The sequence below is a fragment of the Sander lucioperca genome, chromosome 6, assembly GCF_008315115.2.
Source record: "Sander lucioperca isolate FBNREF2018 chromosome 6, SLUC_FBN_1.2, whole genome shotgun sequence".
Classification (NCBI taxonomy): domain Eukaryota; kingdom Metazoa; phylum Chordata; class Actinopteri; order Perciformes; family Percidae; genus Sander; species Sander lucioperca.
In genome coordinates this window covers 25,279,695-25,302,984 of record NC_050178.1, presented here as the reverse complement: position 1 = coordinate 25,302,984, position 23,290 = coordinate 25,279,695, and the positions used below count along the sequence as shown (strand labels likewise).

General features: G+C 37.7%; 1 protein-coding gene and 1 long non-coding RNA gene across 2 annotated transcripts in view; one reads left to right on the top strand and one right to left on the bottom strand.

Moving 5' to 3' along the window:
* LOC116056460 (nuclear factor 7, brain-like) overlaps nt 1–23,290 on the bottom strand; it is a 313,536-nt gene that overhangs the window by 38,931 nt on the left and 251,315 nt on the right. The window lies entirely within an intron of this gene.
* LOC116056467 lies at nt 56–7,669 on the top strand. Its single transcript, XR_004106579.2, has 3 exons — nt 56–153; nt 2,028–2,061; nt 7,555–7,669. It is a non-coding gene; the product is annotated as an uncharacterized LOC116056467 (long non-coding RNA).

Sequence of the window (23,290 nt, the reverse complement as noted above, 5' to 3'; positions counted from 1 at the left end):
GAACATTCGGTGCATTACTAGTCTACAGTCCAACAGCTCTCTGATCTGTTTCACAGGAATAAAAGCCTTTGACACATTGCTGGCTGTTCGTCTGCTTCTCTTCACTCTGCTCACTGTTCTCTTCGTCATAGTAACGTCCATCATCATCAAAAGGTAACTTTCAAATCACTCTGCTGAGTCACGTTCCTGTATTTATTCTTCAAAACAAAAATATTTCTACATTAATCATCAGAAACATGAGAGTTCAAAGAGTCATTCGTTTTGCATTTTCTTCAACTGATCTATTATGTGGATTTACTGCGTTTGATTTGCTATCGTGAAATTGTATTTTATTTCATCATAAAGTGTTCATATTGGCCCTCATTTATGAAACGTGCATATGACCTAAAACAGGCGTTGGACGGGTGTATACCGATTCCTACGCAAAGCAAGGCATTTATCAATTTGAACGTGAGCATAGGCTGCATTACATTACATTACATTACATTACATTACATTACATGTCATTTAGCTGACGCTTTTATCCAAAGCGACTTACAATTAAGTGCTTTCAACTGTAAAAAAAATCTCACGTCTGGTCTGAACTCGTGTACGCAAGTTTTCGAGTCAGTGTTGACTTGTGCTGCAGCATATAATCAGTGTAACAGGAGAAGGAGAAGTCATCAGTTGATCACTTATCAGCAATGGCAGATCTGGCTCTTTTAGAGGACTCTATGCGCCGGTACAACAGTGCACACGTACGCACACGGGCCGTGGTGGAGCGCTCCATCGGATTGATTAAGGGCAGATGGCTCTGTCTTGCATCAGCGATATCACCCATACACGGCAGAAAAAGTCTGCAACATCGTTTTAGCCTGTGGGGTTCTGCACAACATCACGCAGGAAAACAGGGTGCCATGAATTACGATGGTTTCCAGCCGCTGGAACATTTAGTCAATCATAGCACAATGTCATACAAACACTAACATCACATGGAATTACAGAAACTGCATTATTTTATATGTGTCAGGTATGCCCTTATACAATAGACAATAGTGATTGTATTGATCATAGATTGTGTTTTGCACTGAAGTTTCTCTTGTAGCCTCTCTACATTTTTGTTTTGTTTAGTAAATGCATGCATATTTTTTTTTGAAGATTATTTTTGGGGCTTTTCCGCCTTTATTTGACAGGACAGCTAGTTGAGAAAGGGGAGAGAGAGAGAAAGGGGGAAGACATGCAGGAAATTGTCACAAGTCGGATTTGAACCCTGGACCTCTGCGTCGAGGCATGAACCTCCAAATATATGTGCGCCTCCTCTACCCACTGAGCCAACCCGGCCACTATTTTGTTTCTTTTGCTGCAGAGATACAATACAAAAAATGAATAACCCATCTCAGAGTATGAAAAAAAGGAGACAGAGACAGAATTGTCCTGGTACTCCTCTTCCTCTCCCTCATGAAGGCATTTTTCTTATTTTCTGTGTTCATCTACAGTATATTGTTCAAATAGGCCCTCTTTTACTGTACTACCATGTGGTCATGCGATTGAAAGAACCTCAACACCTGAGTGGTGTGTTTCCTAGAAGGGAATCAGCTGATTGATCTGTTTGTATAACTTCAATCAGCTGTTTCTCAATAAATGCATGTATAAAATGCAGGGGATATATTTGTGTTTAAATTTATAATACGATCAGCTGTTCACTTTGACTTTAGCCTATAAGCTAGGTTTAGAACATAATGTTATCTGTTCTGACATACAGTGTGAAAGCATTTGTAAATTTGTCAATAATAATCCATTGTTTTGGTCTTGGTGGAGCTTGTGTGTAAAAGAAGTTCAAGTATTTTAAATGTGTGTTAACTGTATGCATTTTGTGTCAAAGCAACAAGAAATGTGTTAATTGTATAGCCTTCACAGACAGATGTTGTGCTAACTGTGTTAAGAGTTTAGGAAAGTTGTTAAAAGTATTGAAAAAAGTGTCATAGCGATTGTGAAAAACTGTAATATGTTAGATTCTACTCTAACTATTTCTACATCCTTCTTCACAGGACGTTCGTTTGCAAAAAAAAGATGACGGTGTAGGTGAGTCACTAAACATCTATTACTGTCATTTTTATTCCATTACTGTCATTTTTATTTCATATATATATTTATATTTATATTATTTTTATTTATAACACTTTACATTTAATAGTTAACCGTGGTGTCTTTATGGAGAGTCTTTAAAGTTGCTTTCACACCTGCCTTGTTTGGTCCATTTAAACAGAACCCTGGAGCGTTTGGTCTGATAGTCCGGTTGGTGTGAAAGCTCATTAAACTCTGGTGTGGATCAAACAAACTAACTCTGGTCTTCTTAAAAACGGGGATCTCTGTTCTCTTCCAAGTGAGCTAGAGTTCAGTTCACTTCAGGTCAGAAGGTGATCTGACCCAAATACAGGAAGTGAACCAGGAACAGAGCATTTAGTAGCCTGCAGCTTCAACCTCACACACAATTTACAGACTGATATATGATTTAAGGGATGATAACTTTCAGATCCATAAGCTGTTCTGACCAGCATTGCTGGTCATCTGTGTGACATCATCAGTCTGTGTGACATCATCTCTCTCTCCTTCACTCGTTGTCTGTCAGCTGCTCATTGTTCACTTTCTTCTAAAATATTAGAAACACTAAAGCAGAACCAGAAACCCAAACTGTTATAAATTTAGTGTTGCTCCGTTATTTCTGAGAGCAGAAGTGTCGGCGAGTTTCAGATATTCTGTCCAATAAACAAGCAACGTCTCAAACGCGTGACATGTGTTTACAGTTTTGGTGCGTTTGACAAAGTGTGAAAGCAAACTGAACCAAATGGAAAATTCAAACCATTAATCAGCACTTCACTCGAGCTTCTGCGTGTGTGTGTGTGTGTGTGTGTGTGTAACTGTGTGTGTGTGTGTGTGTGTGTGTGTGTGTGTGTGTGTGTTAGTGCGTGTGTGTAGAGTCACCGGACACCACAATCTTCTGAACATAGTCACACTGAGAAATCCAGAGAGAGCTGTGTGGAGCTGATAGTCTTAATTAGCTTTGTAGCAACTCATCTGGCAATGGCTTGAATGTAACGGACGTTCATTAATATCAAAAAGTTACGCACTAGAGCTTTAATATTTCACTACTTAAGAAAAAGGAGAAAGCATGAATTTCCTTCAACTCTCACTGTGACATTAAACCGCAGAAACTGAAAAGATTTGAGTTTCCCCTTGGTTTGTGGAAGTCTCAGGTGCACATATTTGGAAAGCCATTGGAAAATGTTCTGTTTTTCAATTTAAAAATATGCAATTTCACTTCAATTTGGACCATTATTATTATCTCAAGAACTACAACCATTTGATCTGAGAAAGTCTTTTAGTAACATTCTTTCGGTTTAAGTGCTGCCCAAACTCCTTGGTTGCTGTGTCTTAGCTTTATTATTATTATTATTATTATTATTATGTATTATTATTATTAAAACCCTGGACTTTACATGAGATGTCGCTGTTTGTGACTGCTTCACATCGGACACTGAAGTAGTTTAAAGATTAAACACCGTGGCTGTTCTCCAACATGTATTCTATATGAATATGAAGATACATACTTCTGAGAACATTATACCTGGCCCTGACAAAAACTAACTACAACTAAATATATAAAAACTAAACCTTTCTAAAAAGTTAAACTAAACTACGATTAACAAACACTCTAACTGAAAACTGAAACTATTATAACGTTGCTCCGATATTAACTCCACCAAAACACATGAACCCTCAAATTTGACCCATTTTCAAAGTTTTGTACATAAAAACCAACCAAATTCCCCAAAATAACATGCATGTATAGGATGTACTTTTTCGCAGGTAAAATTAAAGACTACTTCCATTTAATTTTGGGAGTTGTATTCAATTTTATAGCATTTGACAAGGTTTCATTCAACAGTACAGTAAAATGACTAAACTTTGACATAACCCAGTCTGTGATCCACACAGCATTCTCTGATCTTAACTATTAGTGAAATATTTCATAATTTCTGCTGTTTTCCAAATCAAAAAATAGGTATAATGTCATATAAATTAGGTTTTTTGACCACGAATTTAAAAAACACGAACAAAAAGATCAGAAAAAGTCGAGGGGAAGATAATACAAGGGTTAAAAAAAAATTTTGCTTACAAGAAATGAAGTGTATTGTGATGATTATTACTATTATTGACATGGAGAAAAATCCCTGGCCAGTAAGCTTAGAGGGGGATCCCCATGAACTCTAGCGCCCCCCTCAGGACAAACTTTAGACTTGTAGCACCACTACTGAAGGAAGTCTGCAGGACTTTGAGCCACTGTGGCTGTCGGCTGCTTGTCTTTTTCTGCTGTTTGAACTCTGCTTTGTTAAATGAAGAAAACTTAAATTACAGAAAAAAACCTGAGGTGGTTGTTTTTGGAGCCAAAGAGGAACGATTTAAAGTCAGCGCTCAGCTTCAAACAACAATGTTAAAAACAACAGACAAAGCCAGAAATCTTGGTGTAGTCACGGAGTCAGACCTGAATTAACAGCCACATTAACCCAATCACAAACTCAGCCTATTACCACCTTAAGAATATATCAAGGGTTAAAGGACTTATGTCTCAGCAAGATTTTGAAAAACTTGTCCATGCTTTTATCTTCACTAGACTAGACTACTGTAACGGAGTCTTTACAGGTCTCCCTAAAAATCAATCAGACAGCTGCAGCTGATTCAGAACGCTGCTGCTCCAGTCCTCACTAAGACCAAGAAAGTGGATCACATCACTCCAGTTCTGAAGTCTTTACAATGGCTTCCAGGGGGTCAGCCCTATGTTCCCACAGTCCTATGTTGCCACAGCCCTATGTTCCCACATTTCTAGGACATTTTCAAAATTAAGTATTGTGTTCCTATATTTCCCTTCAATTTAAGCCCTATCCTCCCATAACATTTGTTATTTTAGAAATGTGGGAACATAGGGCCTAATTTTAAGAAAAATCTTAGAAATGTGGGAACATAGGCACTCTCCCGCTTCCAGTGCCTCAAAGAATTGATTTCAAAATACTTTTGCTGGTTTATAAATAACTAAACGGTTAGGGCCAAAATACATTTCTGATCTGCTACTACACTATGAACTAGAGCTGAAGATCTTTGCCCAAACTCATTTTACACGGGCTCGGGCCGGGCTCAGGCTTGTGCTCCGGGTTGTACAGTAAATGAGCGGTCAGGTGATGCGTTTGATGCGGTCAGGTGATGCGTTTCAATTAGCGCGAAAATGGATGCTGAGGAGGTGAAACGGAGGCTAGTCTCTGGAGGACTTGTTTTATTTCTTTGTTCCTACTACCAAGTGGCCTATAGCCTACGTTAGTCATGAATAAATGAGGTTAAAAAATGTATAAATGACTCATTCTTGACAAAAGGCAAAAGAGCTGTGCGTGCGCACATTTGAATAATGTTGGGCTGTAAACGGGTTTGGGCTTTTACAGTTTTTCACAATTGCTATGACACTTTTTTCAATACTTTTAACAACTTTCCTAAACTCTTAACACAGTTAGCACAACATCTGTCTGTGAAGGCTATACAATTAACACATTTCTTGTTGCTTTGACACAAAATGCATACAGTTAACACAAATTTAAAATGCTTGAACTTATTTTACACACAAGCTCCACCAAGACCAAAACAATGGATTATTATTGACAAATTTACAAATGCTTTCACACTGTATGTCAGAACAGATAACATCATGTTCTAAACCTTACTTATAGGCTAAAGTCAAAGTGAACAGCTGATCGTATTATAAATTTAAACACAAATATATCCCCTGCATTTTATACATGCATTTATTGAGAAACCGCTGATTGAAGTTATACAAACAGATCAATCAGCTGATTCCCTTCTAGGAAACACACCACTCAGGTGTTGAGGTTCTTTCAATCGCATGACCACATGGTAGTACAGTAAAAGAGGGCCTATTTGAACAATATACTAGATAGATAGATAGATAGATAGATAGATAGATAGATTTTTTTATTGATCCCAAAAAAATGGGAAATAACATTGTTGCAGCAGCAAAATTTCAGACACACAGCACACGTACAGAGTAAACATTAAATAATAGGAAAAAATATACATGAAATAAAAATAAAATAATACACTAGCAATATTTAAAAATATATACAATTTGGAAATAAAATGTACAGCTGTTTTGATATATATATATATATATATATATATATATATATATATATATATATACATACTGTAGATGAACACAGAAAATAAGAAAAATGCCTTCATGAGGGAGAGGAAGAGGAGTACCAGGACAATTCTGTCTCTGTCTCCTTTTTTTCATACTCTGAGATGGGTTATTCATTTTTTGTATTGTATCTCTGCAGCAAAAGAAACAAAATGGTGGCCGGGTTGGCTCAGTGGGTAGAGGAGGCGCACATATACTTGGAGGTTCATGCCTCGACGCAGAGGTCCAGGGTTCAAATCCGACTTGTGACAATTTCCTGCATGTCTTCCTCCTTTCTCTCTCTCTCCCCTTTCTCAACTAGCTGTCCTGTCAAATAAAGGTGGAAAAGCCCCAAAAATAATCTTCAAAAAAAAATATGCATGCATTTACTAAACAAAACAAAAATGTAGAGAGGCTACAAGAGAAACTTCAGTGCAAAACACAATCTATGATCAATACAATCACTATTGTCTATTGTATAAGGGCAGACCTGACACATATAAAATAATGCAGTTTCTGTAATTCCATGTGATGTTAGTGTTTGTATGACATTGTGCTATGATTGACTAAATGTTCCTGTTGGAAAGAGAACATGTGTTAGTGTTTTGGAAGAATTATTTGATTTTGAGACATGTTTGCATTGTTTTGGTGGACATAGTGTATTGTGTTAGTATATTATTGTATTTTGAAAATCAGTGTTGGTGTTTAGTTTACAATGTGTGATTTTGAGCATGAAATTAACTGTTTTGCCAATCGTGTGTTGTGGGTGTGTTGGTGCGTTAAGAGTTTAGGAAAGTTGTTAAAAGTATTGAAAAAAGTGTCATAGCGATTGTGAAAAACTGTAAAAAGCTGTCAATCAAAATGTACTTGTCGGGCTCAGACCGAGTTCTGTCGGACTCGGGCCTTGTCAGGCCGAACATTTAAGGCCGATTACAGCTCTATTATGAACCCCCCAGACCTCTCAGGTCGTCTGGGACAGGTCTGCTTGTTGTCCCCAGAGTCAGAACTAAACAGGGGGAAGCAGCGTTCAGTTTTTGTGCTCCACATATCTGGAACAAACTCCCAGAAAACTGCAGGTCTGCCGCAACTCTCACTTCTTTTAAATCAAAGATGAAGACCTTTCTTTTTGATGTTGCCTTTCTTTAAATAATTGTTTATTTCTTATACTGCACTGTAACTTTTATTCTCGTATTGTATTTTTTACATGTTTAAGAGCTCTTTAATGTTTTATGTAAAGCACTTTGAATTGCCTTGTTGCTTAAACGTGCTGTAGAAATAAAGTTGCCTTGCCTTACAACCTTTTTCTGCTGTTTGAACTCTGCTTTGTGTTTCAGCCTCCAGACGTCGTAGCGTAGCTGAGACGTCCAGAGGAACGAGGTCAGGCTGTCTGATATTATCATCTGTAACATATCTGATCTAATATTACATCACTGGACCTTAATCTCTGATATTATCATCTGTAACATATCTGCTCTAATATTACATCACTATAAACAATATAATTATATATATATATAATATTGAGTCTGTATGTACGTGAATATTGTTGTTTACCGTCTACAATTGCTTGTTTTTGCTTCAGTTAATAGTTTCAGTTCTTTAAGAAGTTTAAAATATTTCTATCTGATGAAATGATGAAGACATCAACATTTTTTAAGAAGCTTTAAAGATTTATTCTTACTTTCACATCCTTTTATACCTTTGTATGACATTTAATATTCTACACATTAATTTCTACAATGTCATGAATATAATCTAAAAACCATATAGGCCTATATTATGTACAACACAATTGTTCTTATACTCAACTATGCAGCCCTTGACAGAAAGATCATTCCCTTTCAGCCATGGATCTGCTCAAGATGTTTAATCTTTGTGCTACGTGAGTGTCCATGTGAAGCTGTTACAGCACAGCACCAATAAGGGCTGTGCAATTAATCACATTTTTAATTGTGATTATGATTTCGGCTCCCAATGATCACAAAAACAGAGTAATCAAGAAAAGCTATTATTTCGCACATTATGTTTTTCAAGTAAACTTGTATTTTGTCTTGTGTTCTGAATGAGAAAAGGAACTCAAACTGTAATGGCAACATCTTTCCAAAAGTCAAAGAATAATCGTGTTAAATAATTGTGATTTCAATATTGTTGTTTCTGAAGGAAATTCATGCCGTCTCCTGTTTCAGTGAAATATTATAGATAAACAAACTGAAAGGATTTACGTTAGGGTTAGGTTTTTTTTATTAAAATTAAATCGACAAAAACCTCGAAAAAAATCTTTAAAAACGTTACAAAATGCAAAACAATTAAAAAAAGATTAATAGGATTAATATAATAAGAAATTATAGGATTAGTTTTCCCTTTTTTAGGTAGTTTAGGGGGAGACACGGGGAGCAACGGCCCGCTGCGAGGTTGGTCCAGCGTCTTCCCATCTTTTGTTCTTTTTGGCCGGGGTCTACAGTCCCTTTTGTTTTTCCTTTTTTGTTATTTTTGGGAATATTCTTTATTTAATAAAGCTTGTTGGTTAATTCTTAACTTTGTGTTTGGCATCCTTTTTATATGTTGCATCCTCCAATCCCATTTGAGTCTTGGTTTGTCCCTTTTAAATGGAGGCCGTAACAATAGATATGATGCAATAGTATAGATATGATGCTATAGTATAGATACTGTATGATGCTATAGTATAGATATGATGCTATAGTAGAGATATGATGCTATAGTATAGATACTGTATGATGTTATAGTATAGATATGATGCTATAGTAGAGATATGATGCTATAGTAGAGATATGATGCTATAGTATAGATACTGTAAGATGTTATAGTATAGATATGATGCTATAGTAGAGATATGATGCTATAGTATAGATACTGTATGATGCTATAGTATAGATATGATGCTATAGTAGAGATATGATGCTATAGTATAGATATGATGCTATAGTATAGATATGATGCTATAGTATAGATACTGTATGATGCTATAGTATAGATATGATGCTATAGTAGAGATATGATGCTATAGTATAGATATGATGCTATAGTAGAGATATGATGCTATAGTATAGATACTGTATGATGCTATAGTATAGATATGATGCTATGCTATAGTATACATTCTGTGCTCTGCAGGAATAACACAACCACACATCTTAGTTAAAGATCTGATAACCCAATACAGGGAAGTGACAAAGTCATTATGTGTTTGAAACTTTAGCTGCAGCTAATATGTCTCTTCAAACACAAAGGAACAGACAAGCTGGGCGGAAACTTTGTTTGTCTGCAAGGACGCCGAGCGGTAAACGAGAGACGCAGGTTCGATCCCCGCCTCAGTTACGCCACACAGGAATGTCTGTGATCAATGGATGTATACGAGGCTTCAACACCTTGTTTATGATTTTTTGAATTTCAAATTTCAAATTTGACCAGCAAAACATTTGTTCATGCTTTACATGTTCCGTTTTTCCCAGCTAACTGTTCCACAAGTTGAACTTTTTAACTGACGATATACACGCTCTTTATATTTGTCCTAACCCTTTAAACTAAAACTAAACTGAGTACTCAATCAATCCACCTCCCTGCCCATCCTGGAGTTCACTGACTTTAAAAGTTAAAAAGAAAGACCACAAAAACTCACAGTAACTTTATGCTTTTATTGTGAAAAGAGACAGTTCAATTCAAAACAAAACATGACACAAGTCAACGGTATTTCTACAATTTCATGACCACAGCTTCCATCTTTAAAGGACTGGAAGAAGTTTACAATGTTCACGAGGAATCTGTTCAATCATTCTAAATTATTTTATACAAAGTTCATTCATTAGTTTATAACAATAACCTGACATATTTCATATTTCTGTGATCCTGTACAGACTCAATTGATCAGCAGTGAGAAACAGGAGGAGACTCCTGTCCTACACAGAACACAGAGACACTAAGGAACCAGAAGACCAGATCCCAAACCCAGGATAGAGAGGCTGAGTGAATGTGGTGTTGAAGGTGTAGAGGAGGATCAGTGAGTCAGAGGAGACTGTGTAGAAGGACAGAGAGCCAGCAGGACAGTCCACATACACTCCTACTCTATCAGAGACAGAGGAGGAAGTGAGGACTGTTCTTCTGTTATTGTGCCAAACAGAGTAACTACCACCATCAGAGTAGTCCAGACTCCAGGACTGATCATTATATCCAAACAAACAGTCTTCACTGTCTCCTCTCCTCCTGATTCCTCTGTAACTCACTGATATATAAACATCTCCTCTCCTTTCAACCTCCCAGTAACAGCGACCAGTCAGACCATCTCTACACAGCAGCTGAGACCAGTAGTCAAACCTCTCTGGATGATCAGGATATGGCTGATCCTCCTCCACACATGTCACCTTGTTGTCAGACAGTTTGAGGTTTCTGTTCACTGTGTTTGTGTCGAGTGTGAGTTCACAGGAATCTGACGGAGTGAACGAGACACAACCCAGCTGCAGTTATTAACCAATCAGCACTTTTATGATTACATCAGAGGGTTAAATGAGTGATGTCACAGTTTGATGAATGAAATTAAAAACACACTTACACTTCCTCAGGCTTGGTACCAACCATCTGACTCCAGCAGGATCCACCCTGAAAGGAGGAGTGTGTACATGCCCATTTTTAACCATTAATAGTCAATGCAAAGCACCTCATGAATGCTGATCATGATATGAATGACAATGGCAGTTGTTACACTGAATCATGATGACTGGTGGAGAAAGAGCAAAAAACTTCTCAGACGTTCAGGAATTGCTGCAAATTTACTTACAATGTCGGCCTGTTCTTGCACAGTGTAGGGAAAACTGATCTATAACTACATGTATTAATAATACGTCCAAAATGGCAGGGATTTGGCTACGGCACTCTGGGACAGCTTCGATATACCAAAGGTATATAATAAGATAATATAAGATTATATATAATATTTATTTAAAAAAACAAAACACTTAGCTGTCTGACATTTCCCTCTGGAAACAGCTGGTTGCCCCCAGAGTGGCGAGGACCTGTAGCCTATTTGGACCGGGATGGCATGGTTCCGGCGCATTGCCCTCTCTACTGGACCCAATTCAGTACATATATCCAAAAGCACAGCTTTAGGGAATCTAAATCGGCATATTAGCCATTCAGCCCCGTTTTGTGCATACGCCACGTTTATAAATGAGACCCCTGGTCATGAGAATTTTACTGAAACTACAGGTTGTTGTTTTATAGGATGGCGATGTCCGTCTCTAGTTCCTGATAAAATGATCTATAGGCTATATGAACGCTGTGTTATTCAACCAAAGCTGCATGAAAATAAAAGCCCTACAGAGGGAAATTAATGAGATATGTTATAGAGTAGAAATACCAGTGTGTGCCTAATATGCCAAATATACAACAAGGCATGGACATTTATGAATTTATGAATTAGAAAACATTTTAAAAAGTTTATGACGTAGCAGGAACTAGGAAAGAGTGTTTTGAGGGACTTTTTGAACTTAGAGTTGGTACTCTCCCAGCACAAGAGGAACATTGTACAGACATCAATGTACGTCTCTGATCGATCACATGAGCCATGCAGCACCAGCAACTGACATTTTAAACAGCTAGCTAACTAGTTTGCCGAACGAGTAGATCAATGCTTCATCAACACACTCTTCTCACAGCGTAGAAAGCACATTGCTCTGTGCTAAGCTAGGCTTAACCTGTCCTGGACCTATCTCTGTCGAGTTGAAACTGATTTGATCCCAGGAAAGAGGGAAAAAAAGGATTCTTCTTCAAACCACTAACAGTTCCTTTAACATATAGAGATCTGTCCAAACTAAATCAATTATTAACAAAATGGAGTTATCATTTTAGTTCCTGGAGATGTTCTCCTTTAAAGCTTCCTACCCAAATATTTACTTTTTGTATCAGTGTTTGTACCTGAGAGTGTCCAGTCTCCAGAGAGGATCCTTCAGTCCTGCTGACAGAAGCTTTACTCCCGGGTCTCCTGGATGATTGTAACTCAGGTCCAGCTCTCTCAGATGGGAGGGGTTGAAGCTCAGCGCTGAGATCAGAGAAGAACAGCCTTCCTCTCAGATCAGACAGCCTGACAGACTGCAAACACACAGATCAACACATAGGAACCCTCTGTCAACATGTGGAGGCATGTGTTTGTTTTATGTATGTTTGTTTGTTGTCCAGCTACATTTTGGTCTAGATTTAGAATACACCTTTAAAATCATCTGTGGTATTTAGTTATTCAACAACAAAAGTAAATGATTAAAAATCCTAATGTAAAGTGATTCTACATGTTGCACAGCTGTTTATCAACTAAAGCTAATCAGAGTTTAAATGGTCATCGGTTGAATGGGTTAATGAATCCTGACCTGAGAGTCTCCAATGTGCAGTGTGGACTCTTCAGTCCAACAGAGATCAGCTTCCCTCCTGAATCCTGCAGGCTGTTGTTACTCAGGTCCAGCTCTCTCAGATTAGAGGACTGAGAGCTGAGAACTGAGGACAGAGCTTCACAGCTTGTCTCTGACAGATTACAGCCACTAAGTCTGGAGAGACAACAGGAAGGAAACAAAATATTTATATTAAACTCCTGTTGAAAGATATCATAGTATTTAATGATGAATAAATCCCACTTACAAAGCTTTGTTGGAGGGACGGTAATGAAGAAGACAGATAACATTTGTGTTTAAATGTTAAGTCTGGACTTTTGGTGATAGAGAATATAAAATCCATTTTAAACACATGTTAAAATCCTTGCTATATTATTCCAAACAAGTTGGAAACATGATAACTAATTGTTACTGAATGAGGAGTATTAAGACATCCAGTATTCAAATTCACATAAGATTTTTAAAAAATTAGGTTCTCAATCTCAGCAATAGTTCATCATTCGTACTTTACGACATAAATGAGAACAAAATGCTTTGGAAACGAGCAAAGATTTCCGAATTGTTAAATTTTAAATCCTGACGTGAGAAGGGCAGTTTAAATTTAATACAGCTTAAAGTTTAGAGAAATATCATATAAGAAGACAAACAATGATTGTGTTTATATGTTGAGTCTGGACTTTTGGTGATACAGTATATGAAATCCCTTCTCATGTTTCAATATATGCTGCTCTACTCTAAACAAGTTGGAAACATGATCATTAATTGTGACTGAATTAAGCAATACACAAGAGGGTTTGATTTATCATCATTATTGGCACGATAGTGACGTGGCTAGGACCGAGACGCTTGCTCCGAGGTTCATAAGCATGACTGAAGTGATAATATGACGTTAAATCAAACCCCCTCATGTAATAAAGTAATTATACAACAATGGTTTCCAACTAAATAAAAGTTATAATCAAACTGTAATCATATTGTGGGACAATTCGTTCTCAAAATTAAGAAAAGCAACGGAGACAATTTGTAGTCCCTCCCTTTTAGACGTACTGTATGTCAGCCAGTCATCTTAAGCTAACGTTAGCTTTGTAACGGTAGAGATTGTGGAATTTTCCAAAACATAACTACATATAAACACCAAAAGCTTGGCTAATGTAATCTGGTTATAACTAAAATATCTACTGAAAAAAATATGTTTTTCATGGATAGATTTAGATACTATACATCCGCAAACTTCATTATTGACGTGTCAGTGATCCAAACTATTCCAGTAACAGTTAAATTCAGAGTGTGGTAAAAGTGTCGTTTCATCCAATGATTCACTTCTCATCCTCTTCCAACCATTCATCAAAACTAATTTCGCCATATAAATCAAAATTAACAACAAAATGATCCATTGTATCAATGTTGTAGGCTAACATTACTGTTTTTTTTGATTCAGCTCTGGAAGTTACAATGTTGCCATGGAAATGGCGGAGTAATATTTTATGTCATGCACCAGAGGCCTGTACTATGAATCAAGATCAACATGCCCTGGATTTATTTCAGTTACACGGCTTCACCTAACCTAACAACCGTGGTCCCGCATAAGCTGTGTCACAACGGTGGTTAACAACTAGTTCAGTCAACACAGTATTTCCCAATCCAGCGATACGCGCGTTTACATAAGAGGCGGTGTTTGCACAGCATGACCAATCGCAAACATCTACCAGAGCCGCATATTTTACATAAGAAGAGCAAACTATGATTCTACATAAATATGAAGAACACATACACGGTTTTACAGGCAAAACGCAAGAAGGAATGCTGGAAAAAAATGCTGACCTTGTTATGCGTAAATCACAACGCTTATCAATATCACTTCCCCATCAGTCAGGCACAAGATCTGACCATAATTACACTTGTGCTTTCCATAAACTGTCGTTGCTTTAGCCTATTATTTCAGCTGCAACCCTGGCAGTGGGAAGCGATCGTGAGAGAAAATAAAAAATATAAAAACATACTTCAAACCGATGTGGCATTGGCAACACATGGCTCAAGAAGCCAACAAAGATACGTAATTCCCTCCGCTGAAAATCTATATCTTTCATAAAAATACCTCTTATAAAAATACCCGAGCAGGTTAGATGTTCAGCATAAGTTACCACGGCAATTTAACCCGGTAACAAGTGATCCACCATCGTGATACACAAAACCCTGGGTTGAACCTGAAGTTACCTCGTTAACGGCAAATCTTGCTTCATAATACAGGCCTCTGATGTGCTCAAATGGCTCTGGGTTTGCTGTCATGCTTATTTGAGTATGTTCTAAATGTCTAGTTACCAATCAAATTGTTTGGTCAGATCTACTTGTTAAATAATCAGGAATAAACAAACATCCAGTATTCAGTCATTCAATCAAGTCATATGATATTAAAAAATATATTATTTCTGGATCTCATATTTCATTCTTTATGAAGTAATTCTAAATCAGAATAAAATACTTTGGAAACATTCACATTTTTTGAACGTTTCCAAAGTATTTTTCAATACTGTGTTTTCAAAGATTATTGTTCTCGATCTGACCTAAGAGTCTCCAGTGTGCAGTCTGGTCTGTTCAGTCCAACAGAGATTAGCTTCCCTCCTGAATCCTGCAGGTCAGATCAGGTATTTATTGATGAATAAATCCCACTTACAGAGCTTTGTTGGAGGCTTTGACCACTGGCAGCAGCCTCAGAAGAGCTGCCTCTGAAGCAGTATTTCAGTACTACACATGACCCGTGGCAAAGCCGTGAAGTAGGGAACAGAACAGAGAGGCAAAGCCCAGCACAGGCATATTTTCTGGAATTGGTTGCGCCTTGAATGACGGCGGCACTGAGGTCAAAGTTGTAACAATTTATCATAATTTGACCAGTCATTCTTCATGGACACACAGCTGGGTTCAGGTTCAGAAGAGCAGTTCAGCAAATTAGTCTTTTCTCTCAACACCAAAAGTGTTCTCTTTAGGATTCCAGCAAACCCCCAACCAAAGAATAAACAGTCTCAAGTTCCCCGCTGGACAACGAAAACTAAACTTAGTCACACATCTTGCGCTTCATAGTCAATTTTTATTTACTTCTTGTCTATACCATGTCGGCTCTGGAGAATAGCAACCTGAAAGCGTGGTTTCCTGGTGGAATCATGGAAGAAGTGTGGAGAGTGTAGAGTAATCCACTTCTGTTATAAAAGGGTGACTAAGAAAGACAGACTTTTTTACTTGTTGCTGAGGGCTACAAGCTATGAGACTCTCTGGACAGACTGGTGAGTGGCCGCGCCATGTTGGTTTTAAAGTGACAGCATCCAGGCGGTCTGGCGGTGTGTTTGTAGCGCAGGGCATTTGTGGATAAAGGCAGTGATCACTACAAGCTGACGTACATCAGAGTAAGGTAATCAGGGTAAATGCCGATCCCAGATCAGTTAAAAAAATGCCAAAATCGTCTCCGATCCGATACTGTGATTGGGACATCCCTAGCTAAAACACCATATAATATTGGACGAAAACAAGCTAAAACACCAGAGAATATTGGACCACACCAGATTCAATATTTACCTAAAGTGAAGAGTTGAAGACAGACTTTTTTGAACTTTCAAATGTGAGAATATAAATATATGTGAAGAAGAAAGATACTGAAAATAAACTCAAAATCATCTCTGGATACATAAAAGTTGAAATATGAATCAGTTACATAATGTTATTAGTAGCTTACCTCTTGTCAGCAGAGGGTTGTCGTCCTTTAAAAAACCTCTGGGGTTTAATCCATTTCTTCCAATCTTTGGGTCGCCTGGTCTCCTTTTGTAATGATGCTTGTGTAACCTCAACCCTGTGATGCACAATCAAGTTATAGACATCATTTTTTAGGACAACCTGGGCTATCAAGCCACCAACACATGATAAGTGGCAAAACCCTCTGCTCCAGCCATTCCATTGATTTCCAATGGAGAGAGCGGTGGCACCAAACTATGCACTGCGCTACCCCTGGCGTCGCGCACCGCTCGGATTTTCCGCTTTGCGCAGCGCTCAAAGTTCATTTTATTTCAACTTTGACCTAGTTGCCGCTGACCATTTGAAAGCACCACCAATACGATAACCGCATGTTGTTACCTAGCAACGAGAAATAGCACCCTTAATGATGAATACCTGCACTGTGCTTTGCTCTCTGCGCCCTACCTAGTGGTGCGCAGAGAGCAAATCGCTTATCATGTGTAGGCGGCTTTAGAATATGTATGCATGTATGCAGTTTATACATTTATTCAGAAGAATGTATGAACTGTTACTCTAAAGAGAGAGAGAATATTGGACCAGACAAGGACTACAAACAGAGAATATTGGACCAAACCAGATCCTATATTTACCTAAAGTCAAGAGTCAAAGAAAAAAGAAAAATGTATGTGAAAGAGAAAAGTACTGAAAATAAACATAAAAAACATAAAAGTTGTAACATGAATCTATAATATAATAGGTATAACTTTGGTTTGAGAAGGTTTTTCTATTTGAATCCCATTTCCTACATTCCTATGCAAGTTTAGGGACTGATATAATACAAAATCCAGAAGATAATTAAGTTGATCATAATGATAAATACTAAAAGAAAGACTTATAAGTAAAATCATATCAAACTAATTTGAAAGTGGGGTGGGGGCATGTACCCCCTTTGGAAATTACGCCTTAGAGCTTACTTCTTTTCAGCAGAGGGTTGTTGAACTTTAAATTCAATATAGCGATCATTTGACTGGTCACTCTTGAAGGACACACAGCTGGGTTCAGGTTCTGCAGAGTCTGGTCTTTGATGGATCCTGTTACACAGAGATTAAGACCAACAGGGATGGAAATTCACTTTTTTGTATTCAGACACAAAAACTGCTGGAGCTACAAACAGTAACTAACACAATATTAACACAAAGAAGTTCAATACACTATACAAAAAACTGGGTTAAAAAGCTAAAACACCAGAGAATATATTGGACCAAACCAGATCCAATATTTACCTAAAGTCAAGAGTTGAAGACTTTCAGATGTGAGAATATAAATGGATGTGAAGAAGACAGATGCTGAAAATAAACTCAAAAAACTTCTCTGGATACATAAAAGTTAAAACATGAATCAGTAATATTATAATATTAAGAGGTTACCTCTTTTCAGCAGAGGGTTGCTCTCCTTTAAAATGAATAAGGCGACCATTTGACCAGTCGCTCTTAAAGGACACACAGCTGGGTTCAGGTTCAGGTTCAGGTTCAGGAGATTCTGGTCTCTGCTGGGTCCTGATAGAAAAACACATTTTTTGAGGGTCACTTGTAAGGTCTCCCTGCATAAAATATAATATTACTATGAATATGTATGTTGGCCTAAATATTAACAATTAAATGCCAATAATGCTTTACTTTCTGTCCAAAACTCAATAAATATATCTAAATATAATATTTCAAAATGTTATCTAAGCCTGTTTTTTGGTCTAAACGTCATACCCAAATTAAAAGTGGTACAGCTCCCATATACTTTGACACTCTGGGGTGTGCTTGATATCATTAGAAAGGTAACACTGTCAACTTTGTGTTACAAGTGTAAACTGACTAAAACACGCTGCTGTAAACACATCTAGGTGAGATACAGGCAACACAAGACCAGAGCCACATGTCTCAGCTTACTACAGAAGTTGAAATACTCAAAAATAGATTTTATATGAATCTTTTTCTACAGGTATGTGCGTTTTTCTTAGGTCCATTTGGAAAGTGCAAAGCAAAAGGACAAAAAAGTGCAAAATACAAAACTTCTCAAATACACAAACATCAATCACACACAAACTTGAAATAACTATTTACATAAATATATAGAAATAAGTAATTATAAATTGTTCAGGGTGTGCTATGCATTATAACAGTCCCTGTTTATGGTGAAACACAGAGATACACATCACAGGAAGAGCATTTCACTGTAGTCCATGGTGTCGTTTGAATTGCCTCTTTATTGGCTAAAAAGGTAGCAGGGTCTCGTAACATGGAATTGCAACTGGCTCAAGCAACTGTTGATCAAAGCCAACTTGGTTCACATCGCATGCAGAGACATCATTGGGTTTCCAGCTGTCTATCTCCACCTCCCGGGAGGCTCATGAGAGGTCTTGTTTGATTCGTAAGACTTATGCCGCGTTCTATTTACCTCGCAACTCGGTTTTAACGAGGTCAAAGTCGTAAACACGCCCCCTGACCTCGGATTTACGAGCTTGGAACTCGTACAACCTCGCAGTAGCCCGAGTTCAAAATCCAACATGGCTGCCCCCTGTATCAACAGTTGTGAAAAGCTGCAGTAACATAAAGTTATAAGCACTTCTGTCTTATTTGTGTCACAAAATCAGTCGTTCACACAGGCATGTTCAACTTCTATCTGTGGACATGTTGTTACGCTGTTTGCATGCACAAAAAACGGCGTAATGCGTTGTTATCAACTGGTATTGCTAACAATAGCTAACCGGGCTAGAGACACACAGCTGGGTTCAGGTTCTGCAGAGTCTGGTCTTTGATGGATCCTGTTACACAGAGATTAAGACCAACAGGGATGGAAATTCACTTTTTTGTATTCAGACACAAAAACTGCTGGAGCTACAAACAGTAACTAACACAATATTAACACAAAGAAGTTCAATACACTATACAAAAAACTGGGTTAAAAAGCTAAAACACCAGAGAATATATTGGACCAAACCAGATCCAATATTTACCTAAAGTCAAGAGTTGAAGACTTTCAGATGTGAGAATATAAATGGATGTGAAGAAGACAGATGCTGAAAATAAACTCAAAAAACTTCTCTGGATACATAAAAGTTAAAACATGAATCAGTAATATTATAATATTAAGAGGTTACCTCTTTTCAGCAGAGGGTTGCTCTCCTTTAAAATGAATAAGGCGACCATTTGACCAGTCGCTCTTAAAGGACACACAGCTGGGTTCAGGTTCAGGTTCAGGTTCAGGAGATTCTGGTCTCTGCTGGGTCCTGATAGAAAAACACATGTTTTTTGTTAGAGCTAATGAAAACAATGAAAATCCGACTTTTAAATAGAACGCATTCAGGTTATGTCATTCGGGTATGATGTCATTCCCAGCTCCAGCTTCCAGGTTCCAAGGTAAATAGAACGCGGCATTAGGAGAACAACATTGACACCGACATTGAGCATTAGAAGTTTTGCGTGAGAAGTCAGACGCGAGAAAAAGCCCGGAAGTGAAATAGTGTTTGTCATTTTTGTTGTAATTCGGTCTCGTCACTTCAAGATTGTGAGGCAGACAGCTAGTTTTGGATAAAATGGCTTGGATATTCCATTTCCTTGGACTCTTGGCAAGTTAGGAAAAAAAAAATTTGGGACAATATCACCGATGTGGATAAAGGGAGAATGCAAAGGTATGAATGCACACTCGCTCCCGTCTTTTTCAGTGTCATGGCAACTTTATTACAGTTGTATAACTGCTATAAATCGTCTTATGTTTTGTGTGTGGGCTTACTTGAATCATGAGAGGCTAAGCTTTCAATCAATGTGTCGTATGACTGTATATTTTGAAGAATTAATGCTTAAAAGTTATTACGAAGTTTATGAGTGGCGGTTGCAGATGCGTTTAGAGGAAGTGTGCCGTCCAGAGTACACTGTTACGAAAGAGGCTAAACAGAAAGATATTTTGAGTGAGACAGGAAATTATTTTTGCAAAAATATTCTCATTTCAGTCTTTCAAACTTTATTTGAAGGAGTGTGCATGGGACTGACATGACACAAAACAACCCAGACGGGACATAGTTTAAGGTGACCAGATTTCGGAGACAAAATCCAGGGACATTTTCAGATCAGAAACGTAAATACCTCCAAAAAAGGTAATTTTTTTATCCTTGTAAACCTCAAAACAGGGACACTGCCCCAGGAGTGTCACTAGCCCTAGAGCTGCACTGGGGCACAAGCCCCCCTAGGGGGATCAATGGGCATGCTCCCCTGTAAGAAAATGTTGTCTATTTTAACGTTTAAATGCATCAATCTGGTGCACTTTGAAAAGAAATTCAGAGGTTAGACTTGATTATTCTTATCTATGAATGGGACTATTTCTGCTGTAGCCTGAACTATTTTGGACTTCAGAATTATAACCATGCACACACAGGTGGAATCATTTTTTCTTCATATTTTTGCACTAATGTCACTAGGAAGCATACCAGTAAAAATATATATTCATATTTGTAAGTGGGATATATATAAGTAAGTGGGATTGTCTGGAATCTGGCAATATAATAGCCATTATGGTGGGATACACTGGCTAAGCAATTTACAAAAATGTCTGTGCTGACATAAAAAGTTTACATGAGAATACATTATAATTTTGGCCCAAAGTTGGATACCATGTAGAAATTTGTTGCAATTTCAAAACCGGATTACTCAGGAACCGCTTGTTGTACCGATGCATGTGTTGAGTGAAGTTTGTGAGATATTTCACAGAGAGTAATCGGTGTGCAGAGATTATGCAGATGCAAATATGATAACATTTCATGTAAATTCAATGTTAATTTTCTCGAAAACCATTTGTCACGCCAACTGGCGCTAATATCATTGGAAAGCTTAGATTCTGGTTGAGGTGGTTGTGCTAGACTCAGGCCTTTGGCTGACTCTCTATCTGTCAGAGGGAGAGCAGGAGTGCGATTGTGAAGAAGTTGGTAATTTCATGGCACAGATTTTTGCATGCACTATATCTTTGTCACATTCTCATTAGGGGCTGAGCCCCCCTAAAGGTCTGATCCTAGAATCACCCCTGCTGCTACTTCATACTTGTACTCCACTACACCTCAGTGGGAAATGTTGTCATGGTTACTGCACTACATTTATCTGACAGCTTTTGCTTTATTGCTTCACGCTGGGCTTGTTTCTCCAACAGCTCATTGAGTATCAGATACAATTAAAACTATTAATAGTATTACTAGGAAATATTTTCCTTTGACATTGGTCCAGTATTAAACGAGATCGCTGCAGTCGGCAATGGAGAAACAAGCTACAATGTAAGTTAATAGGACGTCAATTATCCAGCTTGTATTTACGTTCATAAAAGTGATCGTTTTGCCACTGACAGGCTCAGATTAATATTCTAAGTGTATGACAACATTACTTGGACTTGCAAAAAATGACTTGTGAACATCTCTGCTGTGCGCCCATTTCTAATGTCTCTATTGGCAGATTCCAAGACTCTTACAGTTCATAGTCATGTTGGACCGTTCAATGTTCCACGCTTATTAAAAGAAAAACACTTATTGCTGCCAGTTCATATCTATGTTCTCATCCTTGCACAAGAATATAGAGTTTTTTTTCCACAGAGGCAGCCTGGTCTAAAACAATTCTAAAAATATGAAAGAAATCATAGAGACAAATGTAAAAAAAACACAAAAACTTTTTTTAAAAAAGGGACAAAAATAAATTAAAATAAACATTCAAAAAGTGTTTAAAAAAAACACAGATATACAGTTAGCCTTTTAAAATTATATCAGATTAGTAAACAGAATGTGCCTTTGGAACATTGGATGAATGGTTGCTGATAATGGTCAATGTAGATGTTGCAATGATCAGCCACTTCTTTCTACAACAGTCGAGAACCCTTTTACAATTATGTAAGCACATGATGTAATCTGCAAACTGCTGCCCTGGTTAAAAAACAATGCAACTGATCTCAGCTGGTATTCTGTCTATAATGGAGTGGAATGGAAATTTCTAAGTGACCCCAAACTTTTGACTGGTAGTGTGTGTGTGTGTGTCAGCTAAACTGTAACTGTAAAGACAGCTACATGTGAAGGGGGGAGAATTTTGGCAGTGGGAGATTTTCTGCACACAGGTAACAGAGACATAACGTAATGGATGGCTGCTAGAGCCTGAAATGATCTGTTCCCAGGCAGATCATTAAACTTCCTGTTACTGCTGTTAGCACCCGTGACTGGAGTTTGTGCTAGCTGAGTTTGTGTTCCTATAACAATATAACATGGGTACAGTCGTTGACATTTTATTGCAGGAATATTGTTACGGATGGCTGGAGAAAATGCGGACCCAAAATGCAGAGGCGGAAACTGAGGATAATTTTGATGTTTTAATAAACTAAGAAAAAGTACAAAAACCAAAAGAGTCCTGGAAACAAGCAGGCAAAAACAGGAAACCAAAAATAAAGTCTAAGAAAAACAGAAACTCACGACACGAACTGAGAAGACAAACAAAACTGAAAAACAAACTGGAGACAAAACACACGGGAATACAAAACTGGCTACAAGACACACAATGATCTGACACCAGACAGGGGGAAGACAAAGACTAAATACACAGGGTAACAAGGAAACACAAGACAGGTGACACAAGGCTGGGAAACAGGTGAAACACATTAGGGCAATCACAAGGGTGGGAAAACACAGGAAGTAAAACAAGACAAGACAGAAAACAAGACCGTCAAAATAAAACAGGAAACAGGGCAAAAATACAAAACAGAAAAAACAGATTACCAAAACAAGACAAAACACACCAAACCCATAACAAATATTACATATTGTACCTTTTAAATCTAATCTCTCCAAGGATGCAAATAAACTAAAACCACTCAGATCATGTAAATTTAGTCTTGATCAACAACGGCTCATTTACAGGATAGTTCCGTATAGGCCGCGTTGACGTGTTGCTCCAAT